The sequence below is a fragment of the Podarcis cretensis genome (assembly GCF_951804945.1).
Source record: "Podarcis cretensis genome assembly, chromosome: 6".
In the NCBI taxonomy this organism is placed as follows: domain Eukaryota; kingdom Metazoa; phylum Chordata; class Lepidosauria; order Squamata; family Lacertidae; genus Podarcis; species Podarcis cretensis.
The window spans coordinates 22811305-22837494 of NC_137175.1; the positions used below are offsets into that span (position 1 = coordinate 22811305).

Consider the following 26190-nt stretch of genomic DNA (forward strand, 5'->3'; position numbering starts at 1 on the left):
CCCCTCCTGCTCTCCCTTCTTAGGGATATTTATTTTTAAACCAGACTTGGATTGGACAGCCTTTCAGTGTCGTGCCATGAAATTTACAACAGTAGGTACCATCACAGATCAAACCAGTAACAGAGAAAGGGGCAGGCAGGGGTGAGATGCAGGGGTCAGGGTCGCAACCATGTGCCAGATGCACTGAGAGGAGGGAGGTGTGGGGAAAGGCATGAGGCTATGATGAGTCTCTAGATATAGGAATGACAGCCTTCACGTTCCCTCACAGTCCTGCCTATTCCAGATAACTGGGTCAGGCTTCACAGGCAGAGCTCACCTTTCCCTGAATGAAAATGGAGGACCACACTTCACAGTAAGCCAGGGGATGAACTGCATTTCTATTAAGAGAGACTTGGACAAATGGGCCCCAGGCCAATACTGAGAAAAAGTAACACTCTGTTCTGAGATCTGATACCTAAACACATACTTAACAAGAGCATCTATTTACCTGTTGAGTGATTCTGTCTAGCCTTCCTTCATGGACCCTGGAAGTCTTTCACAGGTCACACAGATTATTTTGAATTCCCCCCCCCCCCCCAATTAGAAACCTACTGTCGCTATTTTCTTATCATTTAATAAAGAGGCAGGTTCTGAACAGTGGATCTGTTTAAAGAACGACTGCCCAAGGATCAACACCTAGGATCGCTCAGATAATTAACACATGATCAAATGCTCCAGTTTAGCTGAGGCACTGCACTTTAACATAATTAAACAAAACATAAATCAAGCCCTACAAGGACATCAATATCTTCTTGGCATGAAACCCCACAGCTACTTAGATCATTAATTGTGGAAGAGATTGAATGATTGATGTCCCTTTGGAGCGTCCTGGTCTGAGATGCAGTAGGCAACATACTCCTGCACGCGGTTGAGTTGGCAAGGAAGATTACAACCTTAACTAGGTTTCCTAAGAGGCATCTGAACTCTAACCAGGTGCTTAAAACAATAGTGAATTATCAAAAAGAAGACAAATGAGAATGGGGGATGGTTGAATTATGGCTTTCTATGTGAATAGAAAGAAGAAAAAGAAACTCACAGGCTACACATACACCTAATGGGGAAAACAATATTCTTTCACATATGGAGAAGGTTATATCCACAGTGCAGCAGAACCCAAGTTGCAGGCTGCATTGGGAAAATGTTGCAGGATGCAGGGGGTGGGGAGTGAAGGAGGAAGAGGTGGTGAGGCCAATGAAGATAACCTTTTCCCCAAGCCATTATTTTGCCTTTGGTTCTGCTCTCAAGCCACTCTTTATACCTGACTTCAGTTGGTGGGCCTTGACTGTCTTGTTAAAAGCAAAGTAGATCTCATACGTCTCAATTCTGCCCACTGCTAGCTAGGAATAGGCAAATCCATCAGTTTTGTTTTCTCTCTGTTTCTCATTTCCCCACTCTTAAATTAATAATAATAATAATAATAATAATAATAATAATAATAATAATAATAATAAATTTTATTTATATCCCGCCCTCCCCAGCCGAAGCCGGGCTCAGGGCAGCTAACAACACTAAAACAGTATGACATTATAAAACATTATAAAAATGAATTAAAATCAAAATTGATGGCAACCATAAACTAAAGTTTTGTAAAGATTGCCAGAGGAGGGGGTCAGGCTGCGCCCTGACCAAATGCCAGGTGGAACAGCTCTGTCTTGCAGGCCCTGCGGAAAGATGTCAAGTCCTGCAGGGCCCTTGTCTCTTGTGACAGAGCGTTCCACCAGGTTGGAGCCGCAGCCGAAAAAGCCCTGGCTCTAGTTGAGGCCAGCCTAAGCTCTCTGAGGCCTGGGACCCTCAAGGTGTTTTTATTTGAAGATCGTAAGTTCCTCTGTGGGGCATACCAGGAGAGGCGGTCCCGTAGGTACGAGGGCCCTAGGCCGTATAGGGCTTTGAAGGTTAAAACCAGCACCTTAAACCTGATCCTGTACTCCACCGGGAGCCAGTGCAGCTGGTATAGCACCGGATGAATGTGATCTCTAAGCGAAGACCCCGTAAGGAGTCTCGCTGCGGCATTCTGCACCCGCTGGAGTTTCTGGGTCAGTCTCAAGGGCAGCCCCACGTAGAGCGAGTTACAATAATCCAGTCTGGAGGTGACCGTCGCGTGGATCACAGTGGCTAGGTCAGGGCGAGAGAGGTAAGGAGCCAACTGCTTAGCTTGGCGGAGATGAAAAAATGCCGCCTTTGTTATAGCTGCAATCTGCGCCTCCATGGAGAGGGAGGTATTGAAGATTACACCCAAACTCTTAACAGACGGTGCTGGCACTAATTGCACCCCCGCAAGAGATGGGAGTTGCCCCCTCAGTCCCATGTCGTCCCGTCCCAGCCAGAGGACCTCTGTCTTCGAAGGATTTAACTTCAACCGGCTCCCACGTAACCATCCAGCCACAGCCTCCAAGCATCTGATCAGTGTGTCTGGGGCCGAGTCCAGGTGGCCGTCCATCAACAAATAGAGTTGGGTGTCATCAGCATACTGATGGCAGCCCAGCCCAAAACTCTGGACAAGCTGGGCGAGGGGGCGCATAAAGATGTTAAAAAGCATCGGGGAGAGTATTGCACCCTGAGGCACACCACACACCAAGGAGTGGCGGGATGACAATTCCCCCCCAAGCGCCACCCTCTGTCCCTGACCAGAGAGAAACGAGCGCAGCCATTGAAGGACTGTGCCCTGGATCCCCACGTCGGCAAGGCGGTGGTCCAGATCTCTACATCTCCATATTGTTTTGCTGAAAAAAAAGTCTTCATGAAAATTCAGCAGCATTTAGTACAAATTTCTCCTAATCTCTGTATGTAACTTTGTCTAATATACAAAGCAATTTTCCCTTATATAATGGGTTTCTGTATGCTATTTTTACTAATGGTAGGGCCAGATTCAACTAATTCAACAACTAAGTCCTGCTAATAGAAGCACCACACAATGGGGCTTTCCCCTCCCCCTACCTTCAAATTGGCTAGGGGTTGTGGGGAGAACATACAGAACAATGTGTGGGGCCAGTTGAGGGAGATTCTTCCATCTGGCAAGCTGAAATGCTTGTTCTGATAGAATGATTGCCATACCACTACACTGAATTCCTCCCCACCCCATCAATTTCGTGCATGCTTTCCATATTACTTTTCAGGAAAACTGCAGTGCAAATAGTGTGAATTTCCAAGGATGGCTGTGTTTTGGTTTGCACACATTGTTTCAGGAAGTGTGGATTAGGTCGATTCACCTATAAATGCAAACTGAATCAATTTTCTCCCACATTCCTACTGCTGGCCTAGAGATAATCATGAAAAAACTGTCTGCTGGTGGCTGGCTAGTATCTGTGCTCTCTGCATCACTGTTGTGTGGAAAAGAGGGAGCCTGAATGAATGGAAAAGAAAGATTTTATCTCCATTTTCAATCTCTGCAACTGGTCCTATTATACATGGAAGTATCAGAGCAAACACCCTGCACAGGAACCATATCTAACATGGCGGGGGGTGATGACTGTCTGACACCCTGCTCCATCTCCTACATAGCAGATTGAACTTTAGTTACAAAACTCAGTTGTAGTATGTATAGTAGACATGTCCAAAGTCTGTTTCGGGGGCCTAATCTGGCCCCTGTGGCAGTTTATTTCCTGGGGTAAAATCCTAAAAAAAACCCCTCAACAGCTTCAATCCTAAAAAAGATCAACAACTTTGGTCGGCCCTTTGGTTGGCCCTCACGGCCCTTCACTTCATCAAATCTGGCCCTCTTTGAAAAAAGTTTGGACACCCCTGATGTATAGTATAGAATCTATATGTATGGAGGAAGATGTGTATCAGAAGCATACCCCTCAAGTGTTCTGATTTAATCAGGACATCCCGAATTGACAGAAGCTGCCCCAGCTTCTGATGCCAATCTGGGATGCCCTGGTTTTTCAGATGCAGCATGGAGAGGGGAGACCTTCCCAGAGGCCATGCCACATCTTGTGAGGCTGCAGAGCAGGAGGCAGGAGGCAGAAGACAGCAAAGATAAGAGAGAGGGGGAAAGGTGGGGACAAGCAAGAAGGTTGCGGCAGTGGGCAGGCAGGCGAGGAAGGGGTCAATGACGGGGATGGTAGGGGTGCCCTGAATTTTTGTCACAAAATGTTGGAGGATATGCAGAACAACATTACTAATACGTATGTAGGCTTGTCACGGGGCTAAGTTCTATCATTTGTGGCTTGAATTCAGATAATGGGTCACAATTTGTTTTAATTAGCTATCCAATGCCAGGATGTTTCTCTCATCACTTACACATCCTTTGTGAATAGATGCTGTTAAATGTAATTGTCACTGTCTGTACTGTCTGCATTTCATTGCCCTCTGACCTTTCTATTTACAAATTCTCTCCACAACACCAGCAACTCAAGGAAACACATCTGATGACTCTTATACCATACTGTATTTGTTAGAATTTAAGGGTAGCACAAGCATCATTATAGGCGAACAGGGCTCCCCTTCTGGGAAAGTCATGGATGTGGGCTCCCTATTCGCAATGGGTACTGAGACAGGCTCTGTCTTCTCTTCCTCCCTTGACAAGAGTGGAAGCCAGTGTAGCTGTGACAACAGGCCAACAAACGTGTCCCCCTTGGATTGTTTATGGGATTTTCTGCATCAAGGTTTCATTAGACTGTAAATGAGATTTGGATTAGCAGAGTCCTGCAAATGTTACTTGGAAAACATCTAAGAGCTCTGCACAGTGAACAGACGCCAGGCTGAATCTGCAGCCCAGCCCAGCAGAATACTGAAACCCTTATCAATGTAAAATTAAAAGCTGGAATCCACAAATGTCGGTCCTGTGCAATGTTCAATGTTCCTGTGCCTTCTGTATGGCAGAAGGGCAATGACTCAGCCCTGAGATAACGTTTGCCTTCAGAGGCACTTGGAAACAGTATGACTACTTATGGCTAACAAGTGCCTCCAAAGTCCAATACAAAGTCAGAAGTGAGCCCCTGCCCAGCTGTCTCTCATTTTGTGTGTATTTGTGTGCATGTGTGTATGCATGTCACAAATGCAGTTTAAGATTGCCACTGATAGTAGGCTGGTGAACACATTTGCAGACCCTTGATTAAAAGATCATGAATGACCCTTTTGCATTCTGGGATCCCACACCTACCAGACCCATCTGTTATATACTTTCCTTTGCTTAAAATCAGAAACACAAGTTCGGTTTAGGAGTTTGCCTGAACATGCAAAGAGTAAAACAGGTGAAGGGGCATACATGCAATCCCTGGCCCCAATGTTCCTGGGCTTGACAGTTGCTGTCTAAACCTCTGCATGAGTAGCACAAAGGTCTGAAGAAGTTTCTCAAAAGCATCTGGCTGCCACTGTGAGAAACAGAATCCTGGAGGTGATGTGAAAAACTTCTGCCTGAGACACCTCAAGGGTCCATCTTTTTGTAACCAAGGGCAAATGTCCATGGGGATGACAAACACTCTGCAACCAAGCACATACCATAATGTACTCTCTGCTGGCTACAACAGAATGCCTCTTTCAAGCCTAATTTCAGTAGGGGACAAACAGGCATCTTTGCAGCCACCTGACAAGGCATGGAAAAAATTCAGCGAGCTGGACAAATAATCTAACCTGGTGTTACATTTGTTCACAGATTCATGAGCTTGCATGTATGAAGCTGTCATACAGCAGATTGGGATTGTTTTCTTGCAAGCATGTAGTTTTATGCGAAACAACTCTAACAAGTTTAAGACTGACAATTAAAAGTACTTTTATCAAAACTAAAATGCTGACTTTGCTAACTGCTAATCCACCCATCACTACATTTTGCATTAACATTTTAGCATATGTAGATTTTATTAATTCAATATTAGTTTCTGCTTCACTGCCTGCCGGGGAATGTTTTGAGCATGGGTAGGCAAACTAAGGCCCAGGGGCCAGATCTGGCCCAATCGCCTTCTAAATCCGGTCCGCGGACGGCCCAGAAATCATGTTTTTACATGAGTAGAATGTGAGCTTTTATTTAAAATGCATCTCTAGGTTATTCGTGGGGCATAGAAATTACAGTGGTGCCTCGCAAGATGAAAAGAATCGGTTCCGCGATTCTCTTCGTCTAGCGGTTTTTTCGTCTTGCGAAGCAAGCCCATTGACGGCTTAGCGGATTAGCACTATTAGCAGCTTTTAGCGGCTTTTAGCGGCTTATCAGCTTAGCGGATAAGCAGATAAGTGGCTTAGCGGTTTAGAAAAAGGGGGGGAAAGGAAAAAAAAGTCGGAAAAACTCGCAAGACATTTCGTCTTGCAGAGCAAGCCCATAGGGAAATTCGTTTTGCGAAGCACCTCCAAAACGGAAAACCCTTTCATCTAGCGGGTTTTTCGTCTTGCGAGGCATTCGTCTTGCGGGGCACCACTGTAGTTCATTTCCCCCCAAAAAATATAGCCGCCCCCCCACAAGGTCTGAGGGACAGTGGACTGGTCCCCTGCTGAAAATGTTTGCTGACCCCTGGTTTTGAGCATTAAATTAATTTCCAAAATGCTGGAAGCGCATCAGCTGAGACATCATTTTTAATTCCATAGCTAACAGAGTATAAACCAATCAACAATGACCATGCATGACTCTGTTTTGTCAGCACAGTTTGGGCCTCATCCAATTTAGACTGTAAATTCCTCACATCAGGGTCATTGTTTATGATGCCCTGGAACCAGACACACCTAACCAAGGATGTTATGACTGAGGGCACTTTCAGACCTCACTTTTACCCCAGTGATATGGCAAAGGAAAACAGCTCATAGTGTTCCTATGATGTCATCTGTTTATTCCTGGCACTTGTTTGGGCATTCTTTTGATCTGGTGCTAACATGGTCACAGCTTTAGTCCAAGGACATTTCTACACACACTTAAATTCCTGAATGCTATCCCAGAATGCATCCAGGACAGCCACAATTTATGCATTTTCTCTTTGGGGCTATTTCATGTCATACTTGGGAGGGTATGGAGAGGAGAATTCGGGACAGTTAAAAGCGCCCTACATATATATCATCTTGTCTAAAAAACAGGGATCTGCAAAGTATCTTCCTGGGAATCCAGGAATTCCTACGAAGCTTATTGGAGGGTCCTCAGTAAGAAGATTAGCAATGGCAGGCAAGCTTCCGTGACAGGCAGCTTATCGCCTTTACTTATCTTCTGCTGCAACTACACGAGGGAACATTAGGCACATTCTAGGGCAAGCTCTGGACGCAGGTGGTGCTGTGGGGACGCAGGTGGCGCTGTGGGTTAAAGCCTCAGCGCCTAGGGCTTGCCGATCGAAAGGTCGGCGGTTCGAATCCCTGCGGCGGGGTGCGCTCCCGCTGCTCGGTCCCAGCGCCTGCCAACCTAGCAGTTCGAAAGCACCTCCGGGTGCAAGTAGATAAATAGGGACCGCTTACCAGCGGGAAGGTAAACGGCGTTTCCGTGTGCGGCTCTGGCTCTGGCCAGAGCAGCGATGTCACGCTGGCCACGTGACCCGGAAGTGTCTCCGGACAGCGCTGGCCCCTGGCCTCTTAAGTGAGATGGGCGCACAACCCCAGAGTCTGTCAAGACTGGCCCGTACGGGCAGGGGTACCTTTACCTTTACCTTAGGGCAAGCTCTAGGCTTGAGTGGGCAGCAAGGCCCAACTGACCTGGCTGGCACTGGTCATGACCTGAGAGAATATCATAGCATGGTCCGCAACATGCAGGGGCTCAATGGCAGGTCCAGAGGGGTTCCTCTGTGTGTAGCGACTGATATGGGAAAATTCATTGGAAGGGAGGAAGTTTGAAATCCACAGAGCTGGGAGAAACTGTCTCCCACCCTACTGCCTCTTTCTGGCCAACCGTTTTCTCTCAGTTAGGAATGGTCGTCGGGGTTCACTGAGCTCCAACGAGGTCACCACTGCCTTAGCCTTCATGATTACTTGGTGAATTTTTTAAATGCTGAAACATTATCCTCAGCCCTAAATAGCTCAAGGCCATTTGCATCCTTCCTTGAAGGATATCGCCCCATGGAACAATCATAGGACTGAGACAGTCTGCCACTGTCTCCATGATAATGTATCTTTACCTAAAAGTCCCACTCTAGCACACACACAAAAATTATAATAAAAAAACACTTTAAGGCTGCAATTTTAAACATGCATACTACAGAATTAGCCCCACTGCACATCATGAAACTTCTGCGACCACATTAGAACCCTCCTCATTCCCATGACAGATTTTCATAGGTGGTGCATTTTTAGATGGCAAAGTACCGGTTTTCAACTTCACGGTCCTCTACCTGCATTCTGAAGCTGTACATTTTCAAGAGGACCATAGCCCATGCTTCTCCCAATCATGTATAGCTCCTCTTAGACTTGCAAACTGCATTTATAGTTCTGCAGTCTCCAAAGGTCATACACAACAAAGATACATAGGTACAGGCTGCTACATACAACCTCTTGAGATATAAAGATATGTGAATTATTGGACATCAGTAATTTAAGAAATTTGGCTGATTCAGTTCCAAAAGCAGATCTGAACCTGATTGCAGTAGATCTAGATAATCAGCCTCATCCAAGAACATCTGTAGTTGCTCTACTGTTGCTGTTCTTTTCTTGTTTAAGAGAGACAATAAAGTTTTATTGCAGGCATAGGTAAACTCCGGCCCTCCAGATGTTTGGAACTACAATTCCCATCATCCCTAGCTAACAGGACCAGTGGTCAGGGATGATGGGAAATGTAGTCCCAAACATCTGGAGGGCTGGAGTTTGCCTATGCCTGGTTTATTGTCTAGCTTTTAAGCCTCTAATGACAGTCACAGCACTAGATCAGCAGAGTGCAGAGATACCAGTGACTAAGATATTTTAAAAGCTCACAAACTGACACTCTATGTAATTTTAAAATTATCTATTACACGTGCATACTCAGAAGTATGTCCCTTTGAGTTCAATGGAATTTATAGAATCACAGAATTGTAGAGCGGGAAGGGACCTAGAGGGTTATCAAGTTCAACCCCCTGCAATGCAGGAATCTCAGCTAAAGCATCCATGACAGATGGCCACCCAACCTCTGCTTATGCCCAGGTAAATTGCACAGATTTACAGCAGGTAGAGGTGTTTCAGCCCAGTATGTTGTATAATGATATACTCATTCTACCTCACCTTTCAATCAGGAAATATTCCCAATGAAGTAATAAAATAATGAAGTACCGTATTTTTCGCTCTATAAGACGCACCAGACCACAAGACGCACCTAGTTTTTGGAGGAGGAAGACAAGAAAAAAATATATTCTGAATCACAGAAGCCAGAACAGCAAGAGGGATCGCTGCGCAGTGAAAGCAGCCATCCCTCTTGCTGTTCTGGCTTCTGGGATAGCTGTGCAGCCTGCATTCGCTCCATAAGACGCACACACATTTCCCCTTACTTTTTAGGAGGGAAAAAGTGAGTTTTATAGAGCAAAAAATACGGTATTCAAATCATAAAACGTGCAATTAAAATGACCCAACTTATGCAATTTAAAGCATAAATGAAGCACAAAACCTTTGTCAGCGAGTTCCACTGAGAAGGTGCAACTACTGAAAAGGTCTTCCTGACTTTCAAAAATCATCTGAGCATCATGGCACTTAAAAGGCCCCATCCAGTTATTTACAAACATAGGGAGCTTCATATAAGTGTTGCTCTGTTCCTAGTTAGTGGGTTCTTCCTATCTATTTCTTCCAATTATAAAGGAAAAGTCCTCCTGTTAGTAAGAAAAAGCAAGCATCAGTAGGCAAGATTAATTCACAAAGCCAATGTAATTCTATTGAAACTATCCTGTTTTTGTTTCAACACTGTCACATTTCTTAGCCTTTAAAAAGTCACACTTTAAAAAGTCAAATATATACTTTCTTTCTTCTTTATTTTGTCCTTTTAAAAAAGTGCCCTTTCTTTCTTCGAGTTCCTATTTACTTCTACTAAAATAAGCTGCTGTTTAACTTCCAGGAAGACACAACTTTTCAGTAGTTCAGCCAGTACATTTCTCATCCACAGGAGATTCTCTCTTTCCTATCTTGCAGCTCTGAGCTTCTAAATGATCCCTACCATAAATAACCAAGTATGTATGTATCTGACAGGTGCTGAGGTTTGTGGAGCAAAAGAACTCACCGGCAGTGAACACACACCATAAAGGTAGATAGGAAGCTGGAGAGATTTCCTCTTTTAATGACATAGAATAAAAAGGCCCTGCTGAGTACAAGCAGAAGCATCACAAGATGCAAACCTTGCTATATCTTCTGTGCAAAACAAAAGATTTTGACATCCTCCTGTGCCAGCATAATTTTCAACCAGGCCAACTTTTCAACCTTCATAGTGGCTGTGAAAAATGAAAATCTGGCTCAGTTGAGAATTGAACTGGTCAAGAAACATGTCAACATCTTTTCCTTAGCGAGTTTTGTCTTTTTAGATGATGACAGGTCTTGTTTAACTGACATGGGATTTTGAGGCAGGCAAATTGTTGTACCCTGCCATGGGTCCTGCTGGTGAAGGGCAGGTAATAAATTTAACTATAAGAATAAGAATGAGCCTTTTGCCTTTTAATGCTTTCAATCCAAAGGCATTAGTGAATAAAGCCTAGAGAAAAAAGATGCAAGCCCTGCTGTTACCACTTGCTAGATAATATATTTTCAAATAAGTGGATGCATTATTGACCTGCTCCTGTTATGTACAATGCACACTTAATGACTTTCTGTTTGCAGTGCCATCAGCAGCAAACCACTCGTTCCAGTTTTCATAGTGTCTGGGGAAGCACCTGGCAAAATAAAAAAAATCTACTGTAGGATGCATCCTGACTGTTATGGGTACATATTGGATAACACCTGTGACATCACTGATGAGCTATTGATATAAGCAGTAAAATGCTTAATTAAAAACTGAAATGGAGCTTCCTGTAAATAAACTGCAAATATGGGATGAGGAGATGAGGAGGAAAACAGCTGGTTTTTCCTTATGTGGGCTGCACCACCTATACTCAAGTTTGCAATTCCCCACCCCATCCCTTCTTTTATGGAAATAAAATGCACAGAGTTTTAGCACAGGTTAGCATTACACATGCCTTGAATTAGCAAATATCGATCCCTTTGTAGGTGGGCCTTCCAGCTCATATCAGATTGGTGAATTTTTCTTAAGGAAAGAAAACTATCCCTTGACATTTTCTTTTGCATACTCTGGACCAGGCAGGATCTCATACCATATAGTAGAAACAATAAAGGGCTACGTTACACTATAAAAACAAACAGGCTTATTGTGCCATAAAGTATTGTAGGCTACAACCTGATGTGGCCTGGAAATCTGGTATGGTGAGTTTACTATCTAATTGCTGTAAATGAGTCTGTGGTTTGGACAAAGGAGAGTTAACAGTCAAACAATGACAGATAGGTAGTCGTGTTGGTCTGCCATAGTCAAAACAAAATAAAAAAATTCCTTCCAGTAGCACCTTAAAGACCAACTAAGTGAATTACTGTTCCTTAATTATGAATGGATGTCCTTATAGAAGAGCTAATGGGTAGAGTGCTCATGTATTCTACTTGCAGAGGGCAGTCCTCAATTTGAAGGTGGGCTATCCAGTTTGGTTTAAAAGTAAAGAACTATTAGAAGGGATAACTTTGAGGGAGGTGTAGCTGCTGGAATCCCCTTTTCTACCCAACTACTAAAGGTGAAAGAGGTCCTTGTCCTCTTTTTCAGCTGCTACAGAGAGTGTTCCCTACTCACAGACAGAAGTGAAAATCTTACGTAGCTGCAGACAGTATTATTCCTGGTTGCATGGGCCAACAATTACACTATTTGTAATCCCCTCTTCAGCTCAAGGGAAACATCAGATTTGCTAATGAATTCTAACTCAGCCTGTTCACGTTCTAACCTCACTCTATGAACTCTTTTTGTTCAAGTTCAGTGACTCTAAGGTCAGCTGTAGAATCCATAATAAAATAAGTTATTTATTCCCTTCCACATTCTTCCCTACTGCTGCCTTCATAGAAGCAGTTGGCTGCCAACCTGTGGCTCTCAGCAACACACAAACAAGCCACTATTCCCTTTCCTCAGACAGCCACACCCACCGCTAGACGGGAAAGGAAAGGGCTTGAATGATTTGGCAAACCATGGTGTTGTTGGCACAAGCCATCATAAGCAAGTTGCTGCTGCTTAACAGCTTGCCATAGCAAAGGAATAGACACAGTGGTCAAAGCTGAGATTCTGGCTGGGAGCCACCAATTAGTAGGTTCATGCTATGGGAAGTGAGAAAATGTCATGAATCCAAGAAGCACAACTGTCCAGACTCCCAAGCGGCACCATTCCAATCACACTTTAAGAACTGGGTAGGATAGCCATCTGTCCTTTACTTGAAGAAAGGCTCTTTTTGAAAGGCTATCCTACCCAAATCCAGATAAAGGACCCTAAGAAAGGTGAGCAGGTGCTTTGAAGTTGCCCATCAGCAGTTAGCACCTGAATAGCAGACTGAGCAGGTGCAAAGGTCACCTGATCACAGGCTTCTCCACTCTGGTGGGATGTACTGTGGCTGCGCACAGACATTTTATTCTAAAATCAATGGAGACTGAGTATTTGGGGGGGGGGGTTCTACATAGTCCACACAAAATCTAGATTCATTCATTCATTCATTCATTCATTCATTTTTGCCCCTGAAAAGCACTTCTGAGAAACTGGTTTCATTCTGAATGTAAGAGCTTGTTAAAGATTTGTTCTGCTTTACCGCTCAGCGTGTCCCTTTCAAAACAGATGAAACAGATGTATGCAGTTGCAGCAGTGGGAGGGGGCATGTAGCCACACCTACTCAATGAGGTTGTGGGTGGGCATATAACAAGACTGCATTCACCACTTCCTTCTTCACCTGGGGCATGTGCAGGGAGGAGAAGACATGGGTAACCAGTTTTTGAAACTCCCATTGTTCTAGGCGCATTTTGCAACAGGGAATTTCATTAGCGCAAGCAGTTTCTGTTTTGTTTTTTTATAATAATTTTTATTAATTTTCCAATTTTTAACACAAAACAACAACAACACACAAACATCAACAAATACAAACACATACAAAGATATCATTTCTTAACCTCATTTTCATAAGCGTCCTTTCTTGGACTTCCCCATACCTCACCCTTTTTGCATCCTTATTTTACAGTTTTTCAACAACCCTTTTTGCCAATTAAGTTTAAGCTCATTGTCATTCTCAATTTTACCTTGAATCATCAAATAGTTTTAGCTGCAATTCTGCATCTTCCTTCCCCTTGACATTTTATCACTCCTCTATTTTACAACAGTTCTTAAGGTATACTTTAAACTTCTTCCAATCTTCCTCCACTGTCTCTTTCTCTTGGTCGCGGATTCTGCCGGTCATTTCTGCCAGTCCCATAAAGTCAATCACTTTCGTCTGCCATTCTTCCAGTGTGGGTAGTTCTTGTGTCTTCCAATACTTTGCTAAAAGGATCCTTGCTGCTGTAGTGGCGTACATAAAAAAAGTCTTATCCCTCCTTAACACCAATTGGCCGACCATGCCCAGGAGAAATGCCTCCGGTTTCTTGTGAAAAGTACATTTAAGTACCTTCTTAATTTCATTATAAATCATTTCCCAGAAGGCCTTAATCCTTGGGCAGGTCCACCAAAGGTGAAAGAAGGTACCTTCAGCTTCATTACATTTCCAACATTTATTATTGGGCAGGTGATAAATCTTCGCAAGCTTGACTGGGGTCATGTACCACCTATAAATCATTTTCATAATATTTTCTTTTAAGGCATTACATGCCGTAAATTTAGTACCGGTGGTCCATAACTATTCCCAGTCAGCAAACATAATGTCATGGCCTATGTCCTGTGCCCATTTAATCATAGCTGGCTTAACAGTTTCATCTATTGTATTCCACTTCAGCAACAGGTTATACATTCTTGATAAATTCTTAGTATTGGGTTCTAACAATTCTGTTTCTAGTTTCGATTTCTCCACCTGGAATCCAATTTTCCTGTCTTGTTTAAAAGTCTCCATTATTTGATAATAATGGAGCCAGTCTCGTACTTTAGACTTTATTTTCTCATAGCTCTGTAGTTTAAATTTACCACTTTCTTGTTCTAAAATTTCAAAATATTTTGGCCATTTAGATTCCATGTTGAGTTTCTTCACCTCCTTGGCTTCCATAGGTGATAACCACCTAGGGGTTTTATTTTCCAGCAAATCCTTATATCGAATCCAAACATTGTATAATGCTTTCCTAACAATATGGTTTTTGAATCCCTTATGAATTTTAACCTTGTCGTACCATAAATATGCATGTCAACCAAACCTATTATCAAATCCTTCCAAATCCAGAATGTCTGCATTCTCAAGAAGTAGCCAATCTTTCAGCCAGCAAAAAGCTGCTGATTCATAATACAAACTTAGGGGGGCAAACCCCCCTCTTTCTTTTGCATCAGTAAGTATCTTAAATTTTATTCTGAGCTTTTTGCCCTGCCAGACAAATTTAGATATATCTTTCTGCCACTTCTTGAAGCAATCTAGTTTATCCACATTTTGTAATGTCTGAAACAAAAATAACATTCTAGGCAATACATTCATTTTGATCACTGCAATTCGGCCTAACAAGGAAAGCTTCAAATTCGACCATATCTCTAGATCTTTCTTAACCTCTGTCCAACATTTATCATAATTATCTTTAAATAAATTCACATTTTTGGATGTCATGTTAATCCCCAAATATTTTACTTTCTTTGCCACCATTAGCCCAGTTTCATTTTGAAATTTCTCTCTTTCAACATTTGTTAAATTCTTTTCCAAAACTTTAGTTTTTTGTTTATTCAGCTTAAATCCTGTCACCTGACCAAAGATTTGGATCAACTCTAAAACTCTTTTTGTACTAGTGTCCGGCTCTTGTAAAGTCAATACTAGGTAAAGGTAAAGGTAAAGGTACCCCTGCCCGTACGGGCCAGTCTTGACAGACTCTGGGGTTGTGCGCCCATCTCACTTAAGAGGCCAGGGGCCAGCGCTGTCCGGAGACACTTCCGGGTCACGTGGCCAGCGTGACATCGCTGCTCTGGCCAGAGCCAGAGCCAGAGCCAGAACCGCACACGGAAACGCCGTTTACCTTCCCGCTGGTAAGCGGTCCCTATTTATCTACTTGCACCTGGAGGTGCTTTCGAACTGCTAGGTTGGCAGGCGCTGGGACCGAGCAGCGGGAGCGCACCCCGCCGCAGGGATTCGAACCGCCGACCTTTCGATCGGCAAGCCCTAGGCGCTGAGGCTTTAACCCACAGCACCACCTGCGTCCCCAAAAAGTCAATACTAAGTCATCTGCAAATGCCTTCAATTTGTACTGTCTGGCTCCGACCTGAACTCCTTTTACCAGCTGGTCCCCCCTAATCATATTCAACAGAACCTCCAGGACTGATATAAAAAGTAATGGGGATATTGGGCACCCTTGCTGTGTCCCTTTTTCTATAGAAAGTTCATCAGTAACCACATTGTTTACAATTAACTTTGCCTTTTGTTCAGAATATATTGCACCTATACCATTTTCAAACCTTTGGCCTACCCCCATCCCATGGAGATTCTTTTTCATAAAGTTCCCAGAAATATTGTCAAAGCCTTTCTCCGCATCCACAAAAATCAACACTGCTTTTGTATTAATATTTACAGTTAACAGCTCCATAATGTCAATTATATTCCTTACATTCTCTGATAAATGTCTTCCTGGGAGAAAGCCTGCCTGGTCTTTGTGAATCTCCTCCACTAAAACCCTCTTCAATCTTTTTGCCAAAATATCAGCAAATATTTTGTAATCCACATTAAGTAATGATATAGGGCGGTAGTTCTTAATCTGATTTTTTTCAGTTTCAGTCTTTGGTATAAGTGTAATAAAGGCTTCTTTCCACGATTCAGGTGCCTTTTCCCCCTCTAATATTTCGTTACAAACCTCCTTAAGCGGCTGTATTAGCCATTCCTTCAATGAGCGCAAGCAGTTTCTGAGCTCTGGGCACAGTACTGCGCCTAGGATTTCATATTAAAACTGCAGTGGAAGGAAAGGAGGATAATTTTTCTGTCTCCCCACTTCCAGCTACTCTCTGAAGACTGGAAAAGAGACCCTCTTAATAATAATTTCGGGGGTGGTCAGGGGAAGGACTTGTATACTTGTTATAAAAAAAAAGTTGTTGCACCCATAAAACTAGGTTTAAGGTGCCATTTAGCTCCTAGCTTTCATATCTCAGTTCCTAACACTGTAAGTAACCTAATCAAGGGGAGAGTTTTCAAATAACCACACCCATCCTTGTGAACACCAGGATCAAGAGTCAATCTAGGCTGAAAGCAGCATGTTGACTATGTGCAGGAATAATTGGAGAAACACAACCTTTTTGGCTACAAATAGGTTGGTGTGTATGCAGCCTGTATTTTTGTTTGAAATACTGTTTATTTTCTAATCAAAATCCAAGATAGAAATATAATGAACCAAACTTAAGGACTGAAAAAATGAGAAACTGAGAGAAACCGAAATTGATAGGTCTGCCCACCCCTGATTTCCATATACAGTGGTACCTTGGGTTAAGTACTTAATTCGTTCCAGAGGTCCGTACTTAACCTGAAACTGTTCTTAACCTGAAGCACCACTTTAGCTAATGGGGCCTCCTGCTGCCGCCGCGCCACCGGAGCATGATTTCTGTTCTCATCCTGAAGCAAAGTTCTTAACCCGAGGTACTATTTCTGGGTTAGCAGAGTCTGTAACCTGAAGCGTATGTAACCCGAGGTACCACTGTACGACTTACCCCTCTCATATAAAATGAGAGATTGACATAGTAGGTTCTGCAGACCTGTATTTAGGGATGCACATCAAGGGCCATTTGTAATGTTGCGTCAAACACTGCAAACATGATGTATTCAGTGTCACAATGCTTTTCTGGAAGTTTGATGCATATTAAGGTCTGTAGTAGCAACTGTGAGCATTAGCAGAAAAAACTCCATGCCCTCTTGCAATGGTATAACTCTGCTGCATTTAAAAACCAGTTTCAAGCCCGTTTAACTGCCATATGTTCAAACTAAGAAACATTGGCACCCTCCCCAAAGCATATTTCCCATGAACTTTGGGAGAGGAAGTCAACTGTTGCCAAGCCAGTTTGAAACTGGTTTACATGCTGTCAGAGCTGCCCAAGGTCCCAGCTCACAGAGGACCAACGCCAATTCTTGATATATACAAAAAGTCTTTATTAAGGTTCAGTTTCCATTTCAAAGCCGCGGCGCGCAGCTCTACGTCTCAACCCTAGACCGCTGAAGCTCCGTCTGAGTCTCCTCCCCCTAGACACCAGTTTAAGACTCTAGCCTTACTCCACCTCTTCCGTTGTTCTTTCTTCCTCTGGGTCCGTCTGCCCGCCGGGGTGTTGCCCTTTCTGGACTCTTCTGATGCTGAAGAGTCCCCGGATTCTTCCCCCTGCCTCTGGCGTGCTTTAGGACCTGGCTCCCAATCCGAGCTCCCTGCTGTCCCGCGCGCCTGTACATTTGAACTTGGCGCGCGTGCCCACCCGGCCACCTTCCTCCTGACCGTTACACTGCTCCTGTCACTGCTTCCCCCTTCGGGGGGGGCTAGCTGGATCTGACTTCCCCGCCGTTCCCTCACTCAGCGATAGGGGCGTGGTCAGCCCTGACTCATCTTCTCTCCCCGCTGGAGGGGAAGCCTGCCCTGACACATGGGACTCTTCCCCCCCGCTACGCTCTGGTGGGGAAACTGTTCCCGATCTCCAGCTGCTGCTTTGGGAGTCGCTGCTGGCCCCTAGCTTCTGGTGCGTCCCTCCCAGGACCCCCCTTGCCCTGGCCATCGGAGCCCCCTTCTGGGAATCTTCCGAATCGCTGGAGAAGCTCATGGAATCTCTCGTCTCACTGTCATACTCTCCTACGCTGCCCTCGGATTGTTCCCCTTCGCTCTCCGCTTCCTCTCTCCCCTGTGCCTCTGCTCCTGAACCCCTGACACATGCGTATTGAGGATGCACCCATACAGTTCCCTAAAGCTGCAGGAGTCCGGAAGGAGCCAAGGGAATAAGTGGCTCAGAGACAGAGTTTTAGTTGCACAGGTGGTGAAACATCATCTAGCAGGCAGCTGGAAGGAAACAAAATCCGCTCCATCTAAATCCCTGCATATGATGTTCACCCACCATGGCCAAAAGGCAACTTCTCATCTTAACCCTCTGGTATAACAAGCTACAGAAACATCCCTGTAACACGTACACATCTTACTCAAAGAATATAAGTTCAGGGTTATTGCTGCTTTACCAGGTGGGGTAACTTTATTAAATAACAAAGGAACTTCCAAGGAGCTCAAAGCAGCATACATTATTCTTCCTGCACTCCATTTATCCTCATGACAACACTGTGAGGTATACAGTCAGTTGCATATAGTGAACATCTTAAGTGTGTATAGTATATTCACTTACCGAAGAGTAAGTCCGGTGCTTTTTTTTGGGGGGGGGGTATGCAGGGGTACGCATACCCCTAAACATTTTGTGAATCTTTGTACTTTTGTCCATTTACTGTATTTATTTTTCCTGATTTGAACTATAAAATGGTGATTTTCTTGAGTCAAAATGAGAGTACCCCTAAACATTTTTTTTTAAGGAAAAAAAGCCCTGAGAAAGTCCCATTGAACTTGCTTCTGATTGGACATAGGACTGCATCCTTACAGCACATTCAACGCCCCATGAATCACCACGTTCCAGACAAGTTAACATGACCAAACAAGACCAATAAGCAAACCTCAGGTGTCATGCTGTTTCTTTAAATTTGCAAATACAGCTTGATTTCTAGCAATGTGGCTTTGGAATTCCGCAATATCTAATGTCACATCTAGTCTGCTCTTAACTTCTCCTGAAACATGAGCATTGAGACAAGAACTATTTCCAGTTTTAATGATAATTTTTACTGTATATGCACATTTTTCTTTTTCCCTGTTTAAAGTAACAAGAGCTAAGGAGGGCAGGATAACTTTTATTTTTAAACAGTTGTATAGAAAAAGGCTCTTGTTACTGAGAAAGGGGGTGAAAACCCACATGCACAAAAATAGCTGTACAAAGAGTTCTGGGTGCTCTAAAATCATGGAGAAATGGTTGTAAACTCCTTTGTAAAAATTGCTTGGAAAAACTTTCATTCTGCAGCTCATCAAAGCTGAGTGAAATGTAGTTAGCCCAACAGGATATGTATTTGATTGTTTTAAGATTTCTTGGGTGTTTTGTGAAAGAGGCATATCTGCCATAATATCTTCTCCTACTCAACAATTAAAGATAAAAAGAACTCTCTCCCTGCATGTCTGTGTGTGTCTCCTTCCCACCCTTTCTGTTTAAAATGAAACTTCTATTAATTGCTGAAACAATTAATAGAAGTGGAATACAAAAAGGGAGGTGTGAGGAAGTCGTTGAAATAAGTGAATGAAAGATAAGATATTGAAACTGATGAGTTTTAAATTGTTTTTGTTTTGTTTTGTTCTGTTAGTTTAATGTGTTTGTGTTAGGTAGTGTTTTTGTATTGTATTGTATTATTTTTTTTCTTTTTGTTGTTTGTAGTGTTTAAATTGTTGGAAAGTCAATAAATATTATTTTTTAAAAAAATAAAAAAATAAAATGAAACTCCAAAAAGGAGACATTTGTGCGAGCCACCTTGGATCAGAGTATGGCCATATTCGGTGGGTCCTGGGGCTCACCAAATTAAGAACAATCTCCTTCTTATTGATGGTCACAGTCCCTCAGAGGTAAACTGTCAGGAGCAACATGCCAGCAGTGGATTGGGTTAGCCAATAGGGACAGAGTTTTCTGCTTGGCCACCCTTTCTCTGTGCCACCTCTCTCTTACACTTACACACATGACACAAAAGAGGAAGCCATTCCTAAGGCAGTGATCTGGAGAGCAAGAGTGGACTCACGGTGTCCAGACCTTGTCCACCACTGACTTACAGAGTGTCATCCAATAAGTTACTGGTTCAAATCTCAGCTCAACTATGAACTCTCTATGGCAGGGGCTTCCAATCTGTGGCTCTCTAGATGTCGGTGGACTACAACTTCCTGGCCATTAGCCATACTGGCTGGGGCTGATGGGAGTTGGAGTCCAACAACATCTGGAAGGCCAACAGTTCCTCTCCCCTGCTCTGTGGCCATAAGTAAGCCACCATCTCTCAACCTTAGTATCCTCCCCCATAAGTAAAGATACCAATCTTGCCTCTCTTGCAAGGGTTATTGCGATAGTGTACATGAGGCAGTGGGAACAATGAAGCACTGTAAAAAAGAAAAAATATTAAGCATTATGTAAATGCTCAGATTTGTGTTGTCTTCTTATTTGACAAGAAACTATTGTTGTCAAGGATGGGTAAACAAGGGACAAACAAGAGACTCAGTAGGTTAATGACCAGGATAGAGACAAAGAAGAGAAAAGCAGCTGAGCTACACATTCTGGCCCAGAAGTACTGCCTCCACTGTCCCACAGCCAGCAAGGCTGACCTTAAATGAGAAAGTGACATTTACATCCATTCAGAAATACAACAGGCTGGAAAAATGGGATCAAGAGGCGAGCATCTGCAAACTTCCTGCCAGGACATGTCACATGGGAAAAATAAAGGCTGTTCTAGTCTCATTAAGAAATCCAGTGGTCCCTGGGGAAACTATGTTTCTTACTGAGCTACTGACCACTAGTATTTCCAGGCAGAGTCGGAAAAGACTCCTGTCCAAAACCCTCAAGGAGATAATACCGAGCTACGTGGACCAGTGGTCTGACTTGGTATAAGGTACATAACTTTCTATCTTCACACACAGTCATATAATTTTGCCAACCCTTGACCTTTGCTCATTTCAGTGATTAAATTGCATGGGGCTAGAAGTCCGTGCCAGTTCCATGAAGATGCTTTATCCCTGACTTTTCAGAAAAGGAAGGGCTTCCAAAACACACTCTCTTTTCACAAGAGATACAAAGCGTATGATAGGTAGAGATCCACAGAAACTAGTGGATGCATTTCAGGGTGGTGTGTATGTGAAAGAACTTATTTGTGTCCCGCATTCACTTTTGCTCACATGCACCCATTCACACTACTCACATGGGATACTCATACATACTCTAGTCACATATGCCATTCACACAAGCTGGGCTAGGACTTGAGCTGGGCACCATCTCAGAACCTGTCCCCTTTCACTGGCAGGGAGAAAGATTCAGACAGGAGCATATTCTGGCTGGCTATCAAGCCGAGCTATGATTTTTTGACCTTTGTCTATTGCACACCACTTTAGCAAGTACAGTGTGCCTCACAATCCTTCCTCACACCTCCTGTCCTAATGTGGGTAGTGACAACAGAGAGTTTGAGAGGCTGGCATTCATAGAGAAGCTTCCATTAGAAAGAGACTTAAGGATATATGCAGAGTATGCCGCTAGCCTCAGGCACAGAAACTGAAGCACAAAAGAATGAATGGCACAGGGCTGGCCCAGTTCTTGTACAGCGAGGGTATTTTTTTTTCTGTCTGCTGGACTTGCAGAGAGGGAATGAGGTGAGCAACCAGCTGCTAGGAGTAAGGGAATCATCAATACGGAGGGAAGGCGAATAAAAGAACAGGGAAGGCAGCATATATCTATAGGTATAATCCTGCCACTCTATGGTTTGTTGCCCTGCTCTAGAAAGTTAGGAGCTAAGCAGGGGCTGCTCATGTCATGTGCAGCAGCAGACAGCTCTCACACAGGCTAATTTGCCTTATTGTGCTTTGCGGACAGCATCATGTGTGAGAATGACCAGTGTACACCTTTAAAAACTGCAAAGTAAAAAGGGGGGGGGGGAGACCCAGCTACGTACAGACATATTGGCAATGCAGAGAGGGAAATGTGTGCAGAATGAGCATAAAGCTACAGCAAAGTGTCCAATTCCAGAATTAATTTTGGAAATACTCCAAGTCAAACTGGAATTTAGGAGTGGAATGCTACGCGGAATGGAATTCCAGAAGAATAAATGAATGGAATGATGGAGGTCTGCTTCTCCCTAGAACTCCATGGTGCACTGAGGAACAAGTCACGCAGACTCTTTCTGCTCAGACTTGTGCCGTGCAGATTGCACCTGTCCCTGCCAGCCACACGTACTAGTGGGGATCAGTGTAGGCTGAAGCATTCTGCACACGCCTGCCTACACAGAGAGCCCTATGGATGAGCTCCATGAAGACATCAAAAGTGGAGTGCACATTCCATGGGTCTCATATCACCGCTGGCCCAGAATAAGAAAGCTGGTGCAGACAAAGCCTAAAAGGCATTCCTCTGGCTGCCGTATTTCTCCCCTTGCTAAAATAGTCCCTTTGAAAGCTCCATGACAAGAGTAGAACTGTTGGATATGGGCGTGGTTTGTAAGAACGTGAATTGTCAGAAACCCTGGCCCTGAATCAGTTCTAGTTGAGCCCAGCTGCTCATGGCCTATAGTGGCAACAGGCACCCTTGTCTACATGAAAATCCACTCAACTGGACCTGATTGGGCATCATGCCATGGATGTCAATGGACACTTGGGTCAGTAGTGTGTTTAGAAGACAGCTTCCAAACACACATCTTCAAAAAGAGTTTGGAGTGGCTATTTAAAGCAGTGGTAGGGAACGTTAGGCCCATAGGCCAAATGTATTTTTTTATATATATAAATGTTTATTAAGATTTTTTAAATACAAATGCAAAAATAATCAACAATATAGCATATATCATAACATATTTTCAAAACCTCTTTGGACTCCCTCACATCTCCCGCTCCCACTTACATCGTCTTAAATTTTAACCAGCAAATTGTCATCTTGTTTATATTCTTAGGTCCCATTCTTTTAAATATAGTCTAATAGTTCTCCAAATGGTTTATATTTTCCTCAATCTACTTATCGTCCTAATTCCATCTAGTTTAGTGATGGTCAGTTATTTATGATCTAGCATCCTTCTTAACATTCAACCAAATTACAATATTTTTGTAAATAAATCCTAAATTTCTTCCAATCTTCTTCAACCCTCTCCTCTCCCAGGTCTCGGATTCTGCCGGTCATCTCAGCCAGTTCCATATAGTCTATCAGTTGCATCTGCCATTCTTCCAGTGTGGGTAAATCTTGAGTTTTCCAATGCTTGGCAATGAGTATCCTTGCTGCTGTTGTTGCATACAGGAAAAAAGTTCTATCCTTTTTTGTCACCATCTGGCCGACCATACCCAAGAGAAAGGCTTCCAGTTTCTTGGGAAAAGTATACTTAAATACCTTTTTCAACTCATTATATATCATTTCCCAAAAGGCTTTCACTCTAGGGCATGTCCACCAGAGGTGGAAAAATGTTCCTTCATTTCCTTTACATTTCCAGCATTTGTTATCAGACAAATGGTATATTTTGGCAAGTTTAACTGGGGTCATGTACCATCTATATATCATTTTCATTATATTTTCCTTCAAAGCATTACATGCAGTGAAGTTCAGCCCAGTGGTCCACAACCTTACCCAGTCCTCAAACATAATATTGTGCCCAATGTCCTGTGCCCACTTTATCATAGCCGATTTAACCATTTCATCTTGTGTGTTCCATTTTAACAGCAAGTTATACATCCTTGAAAGTACCTTAGTCTTAGGTTCTAACAATTCTGTTTCCAATTTCGATTTCTCCACCTGGAACCCTAACTTTTTATCATTTTTAAAAACTTCCTTAATCTGAGCGTAGTGTAACCAGTCTCGCACTTTATCCTTCATTTTCTCCAAACTCTGCAATTTCCAATTGTCTCCGTCTTTTTCTAGAATTTCCCAATATTTCGGCCATTTGGCCTCCATATTGAGTCTTTTTCGGGCCTTAGCTTCCAGAGGCGATAGCCACCTCGGAGTTTTATTTTCCAATAAGTCTTTATATTTTGTCCAGACATTAAACACTGCTTTCCTGACAATATGGTTTTTGAAGGCCTTATTGATTTTAACCTTATCATACCATAAGTATGCATGCCAACCAAAAGCATTATTAAAACCTTCCAGATCCAATACGTCAGTGTCCTCGAGAAGTAGCCAATCTTTTAGCCAGCAGAAAGCTGCGGCCTCATAGTACAACTTTAAGTCCGGCAGGGCAAAGCCCCCTCTCTCTTTCGCATCGGTTAATATCTTAAACTTAATTCTGGGCTTTTTGCCCTGCCAGACAAACTTAGAGATATCTCTCTGCCACTTCCGGAAGCACTCCGTCTTGTCTACAATCTGTAGTGTTTGTAACAAAAACAACATTTTTGGCAATACATTCATCTTAATGGCAGCAATTCGGCCTAACAAAGTAAGTTTCAATTTTGTCCAACTATCTAAGTCTCTCTTAATTTCTGACCAACATTTTTCATAATTATCCTTGAATAGACTCAGATTCTTTGCTGTTATGTTTACCCCTAGGTACTTTACTTTTTTAACCACATTTAATTCTGTCTCTCTCTGAAACCGTTCCGACTCTGCATCCGTCAAGTTTTTTCCCAATACCTTAGTTTTCTGTTTGTTTAATTTAAATCCCGCCACCCGACCAAAGTCATGAATCAATTGTAATACTCTTTTCGTACTAGATTCTGGCTCCTGCAGGGTCAGAACTAGGTCATCTGCAAAAGCTTTGAGTTTATATTGTTTGGCTCCGACCTGAATTCCTTCCACCCACCGGTCCCCTCTGATCATATTCAGCAACACCTCCAGAACCGAAATAAATAACAATGGGGAAATAGGGCAGCCTTGTCGTGTTCCTTTTTCGATTTTAAACTCTTCTGTAACCACATTGTTAACTATCAGTTTAGCCTTTTGTTCTGAATATATTGCATCAATCCCATTCTCAAACCCCCGTCCCACTCCCATTTCTTTTAGATTTCCCTTCATAAATTTCCAGGAGATGTTGTCAAAGGCCTTCTCCGCATCAATAAAAATTAACACTGCTTTTGTGTTTATGTCTGTTTGCAAAAGTTCTAGAATGTCAATAATGTTCCTTGTATTGGCAAACAAATGTCTACCTGGGAGAAAGCCCGCCTGGTCCTTGTGGATTACTTCATTTAGAACTTTTTAAAATCTAGTTGCCAAAATGTCTGCAAATATTTTGTAATCCACATTTAAAAGAGAAATGGGATGATAGTTCTTAAGTTGTGTCTTTTCAGCTTCCGTTTTTGGTATCAATGTGATGAAGGCTTCCTTCCACGATTCTGGCGCCCTCTTCCCCTCCATAATTTCATTGCTGACCTCCATCAGTGGTTGTATCAAATAGTCTTTTAATGTCTTATAGTACTTGGAGGTCAGCCCATCTGGCCCTGGAGATTTGCCCAATTTCAAGTTCTGAATGGCTTGTTCAATATCTTGTCGTGTTATTTTGCAATTCAGGATTGATCTATTTCCTTGTGACAATTTTGGTAGACCATTTTTTTCCAAAAATTGTTTAATCCCAATCTCATCTTGCGGCCCTTGGGTATACAACTTTTTAAAGTATCTCTGGAAACACTTTCTAATATCCACCGGGTTCTGAATATTTCTTCCTTCAATCTCTAAATTTGTGACTGTGTTTAGCTTTTGTCTCTTCTTCAACTGCCAAGCTAGCAGTTTTCCACATTTATTCGCCGATTCAAAAGTTTTTTGTTTCATTAATTTAATCTTCCACTCTATTTCCTGGTTTATCAATTTAGAATATTGTGCTTGATGAAGTTTAATTTCTCTCAGAATCGGCTGTGACTTCGGATTTGATTTTAACTTCTTCTCTAATTCTTTAATTTTCTCCAAGATTTTGTCTTTCCTCTCATTTTGTGACCTTTTCTTTACAGCATTTTGTTGTATCAAGAACCCCCTCATCACGGCCTTACTTGCGTCCCAGATGATTTTTTTTTCCACCGTAGTGGTCATATTTATCTCAAAATAATCCTTTAAAACTTTTTGGGCCTTCTTAGAAATCTCCTGATCTCTAAACAGATTGTCATTCATCTTCCATCTAAAGGAGCCGGTTGGTAATAGTGTCATGTCCATCTTAATCGCATTGTGGTCGGAGCAGGTCTTTGGGCAGATTTCCACCTCTCCGGCCTTCGGTGCCAGACCTCTAGATATCCATATTTGGTCGATTCTTGTCCAAGTCAGTTGGGCTTCAGAGAAAAATGTTCCTTCTCTTCCCAAGGGGTTCTTTGTCCTCCAGATATCAATCAAATCCATATTGTCTGTCATTTCAAAAAAAGTCTTTGGTAGTCTGCCATCTTTTGTAACATTTTGGCTTTGTGACT

The 26190-nt window shown here is 42.9% G+C and overlaps 1 protein-coding gene and 1 long non-coding RNA gene across 5 annotated transcripts in view; one reads left to right on the plus strand and one right to left on the minus strand.

Moving 5' to 3' along the window:
- Nucleotides 1–26190, minus strand: part of JPH2 (junctophilin 2) — an 81947-nt gene that overhangs the window by 23650 nt on the left and 32107 nt on the right. The gene's annotated exons all lie outside the window — the stretch shown is intronic.
- The window catches only part of LOC307218147, a 125678-nt gene continuing 108819 nt past the window's right edge, over nucleotides 9332–26190 (plus strand). Inside the window, exon 1 of the long non-coding RNA XR_013839823.1 lies at nucleotides 9332–9435. This is a non-coding gene — a long non-coding RNA (uncharacterized lncRNA). The remainder of the gene's footprint in view (nucleotides 9436–26190) is intronic.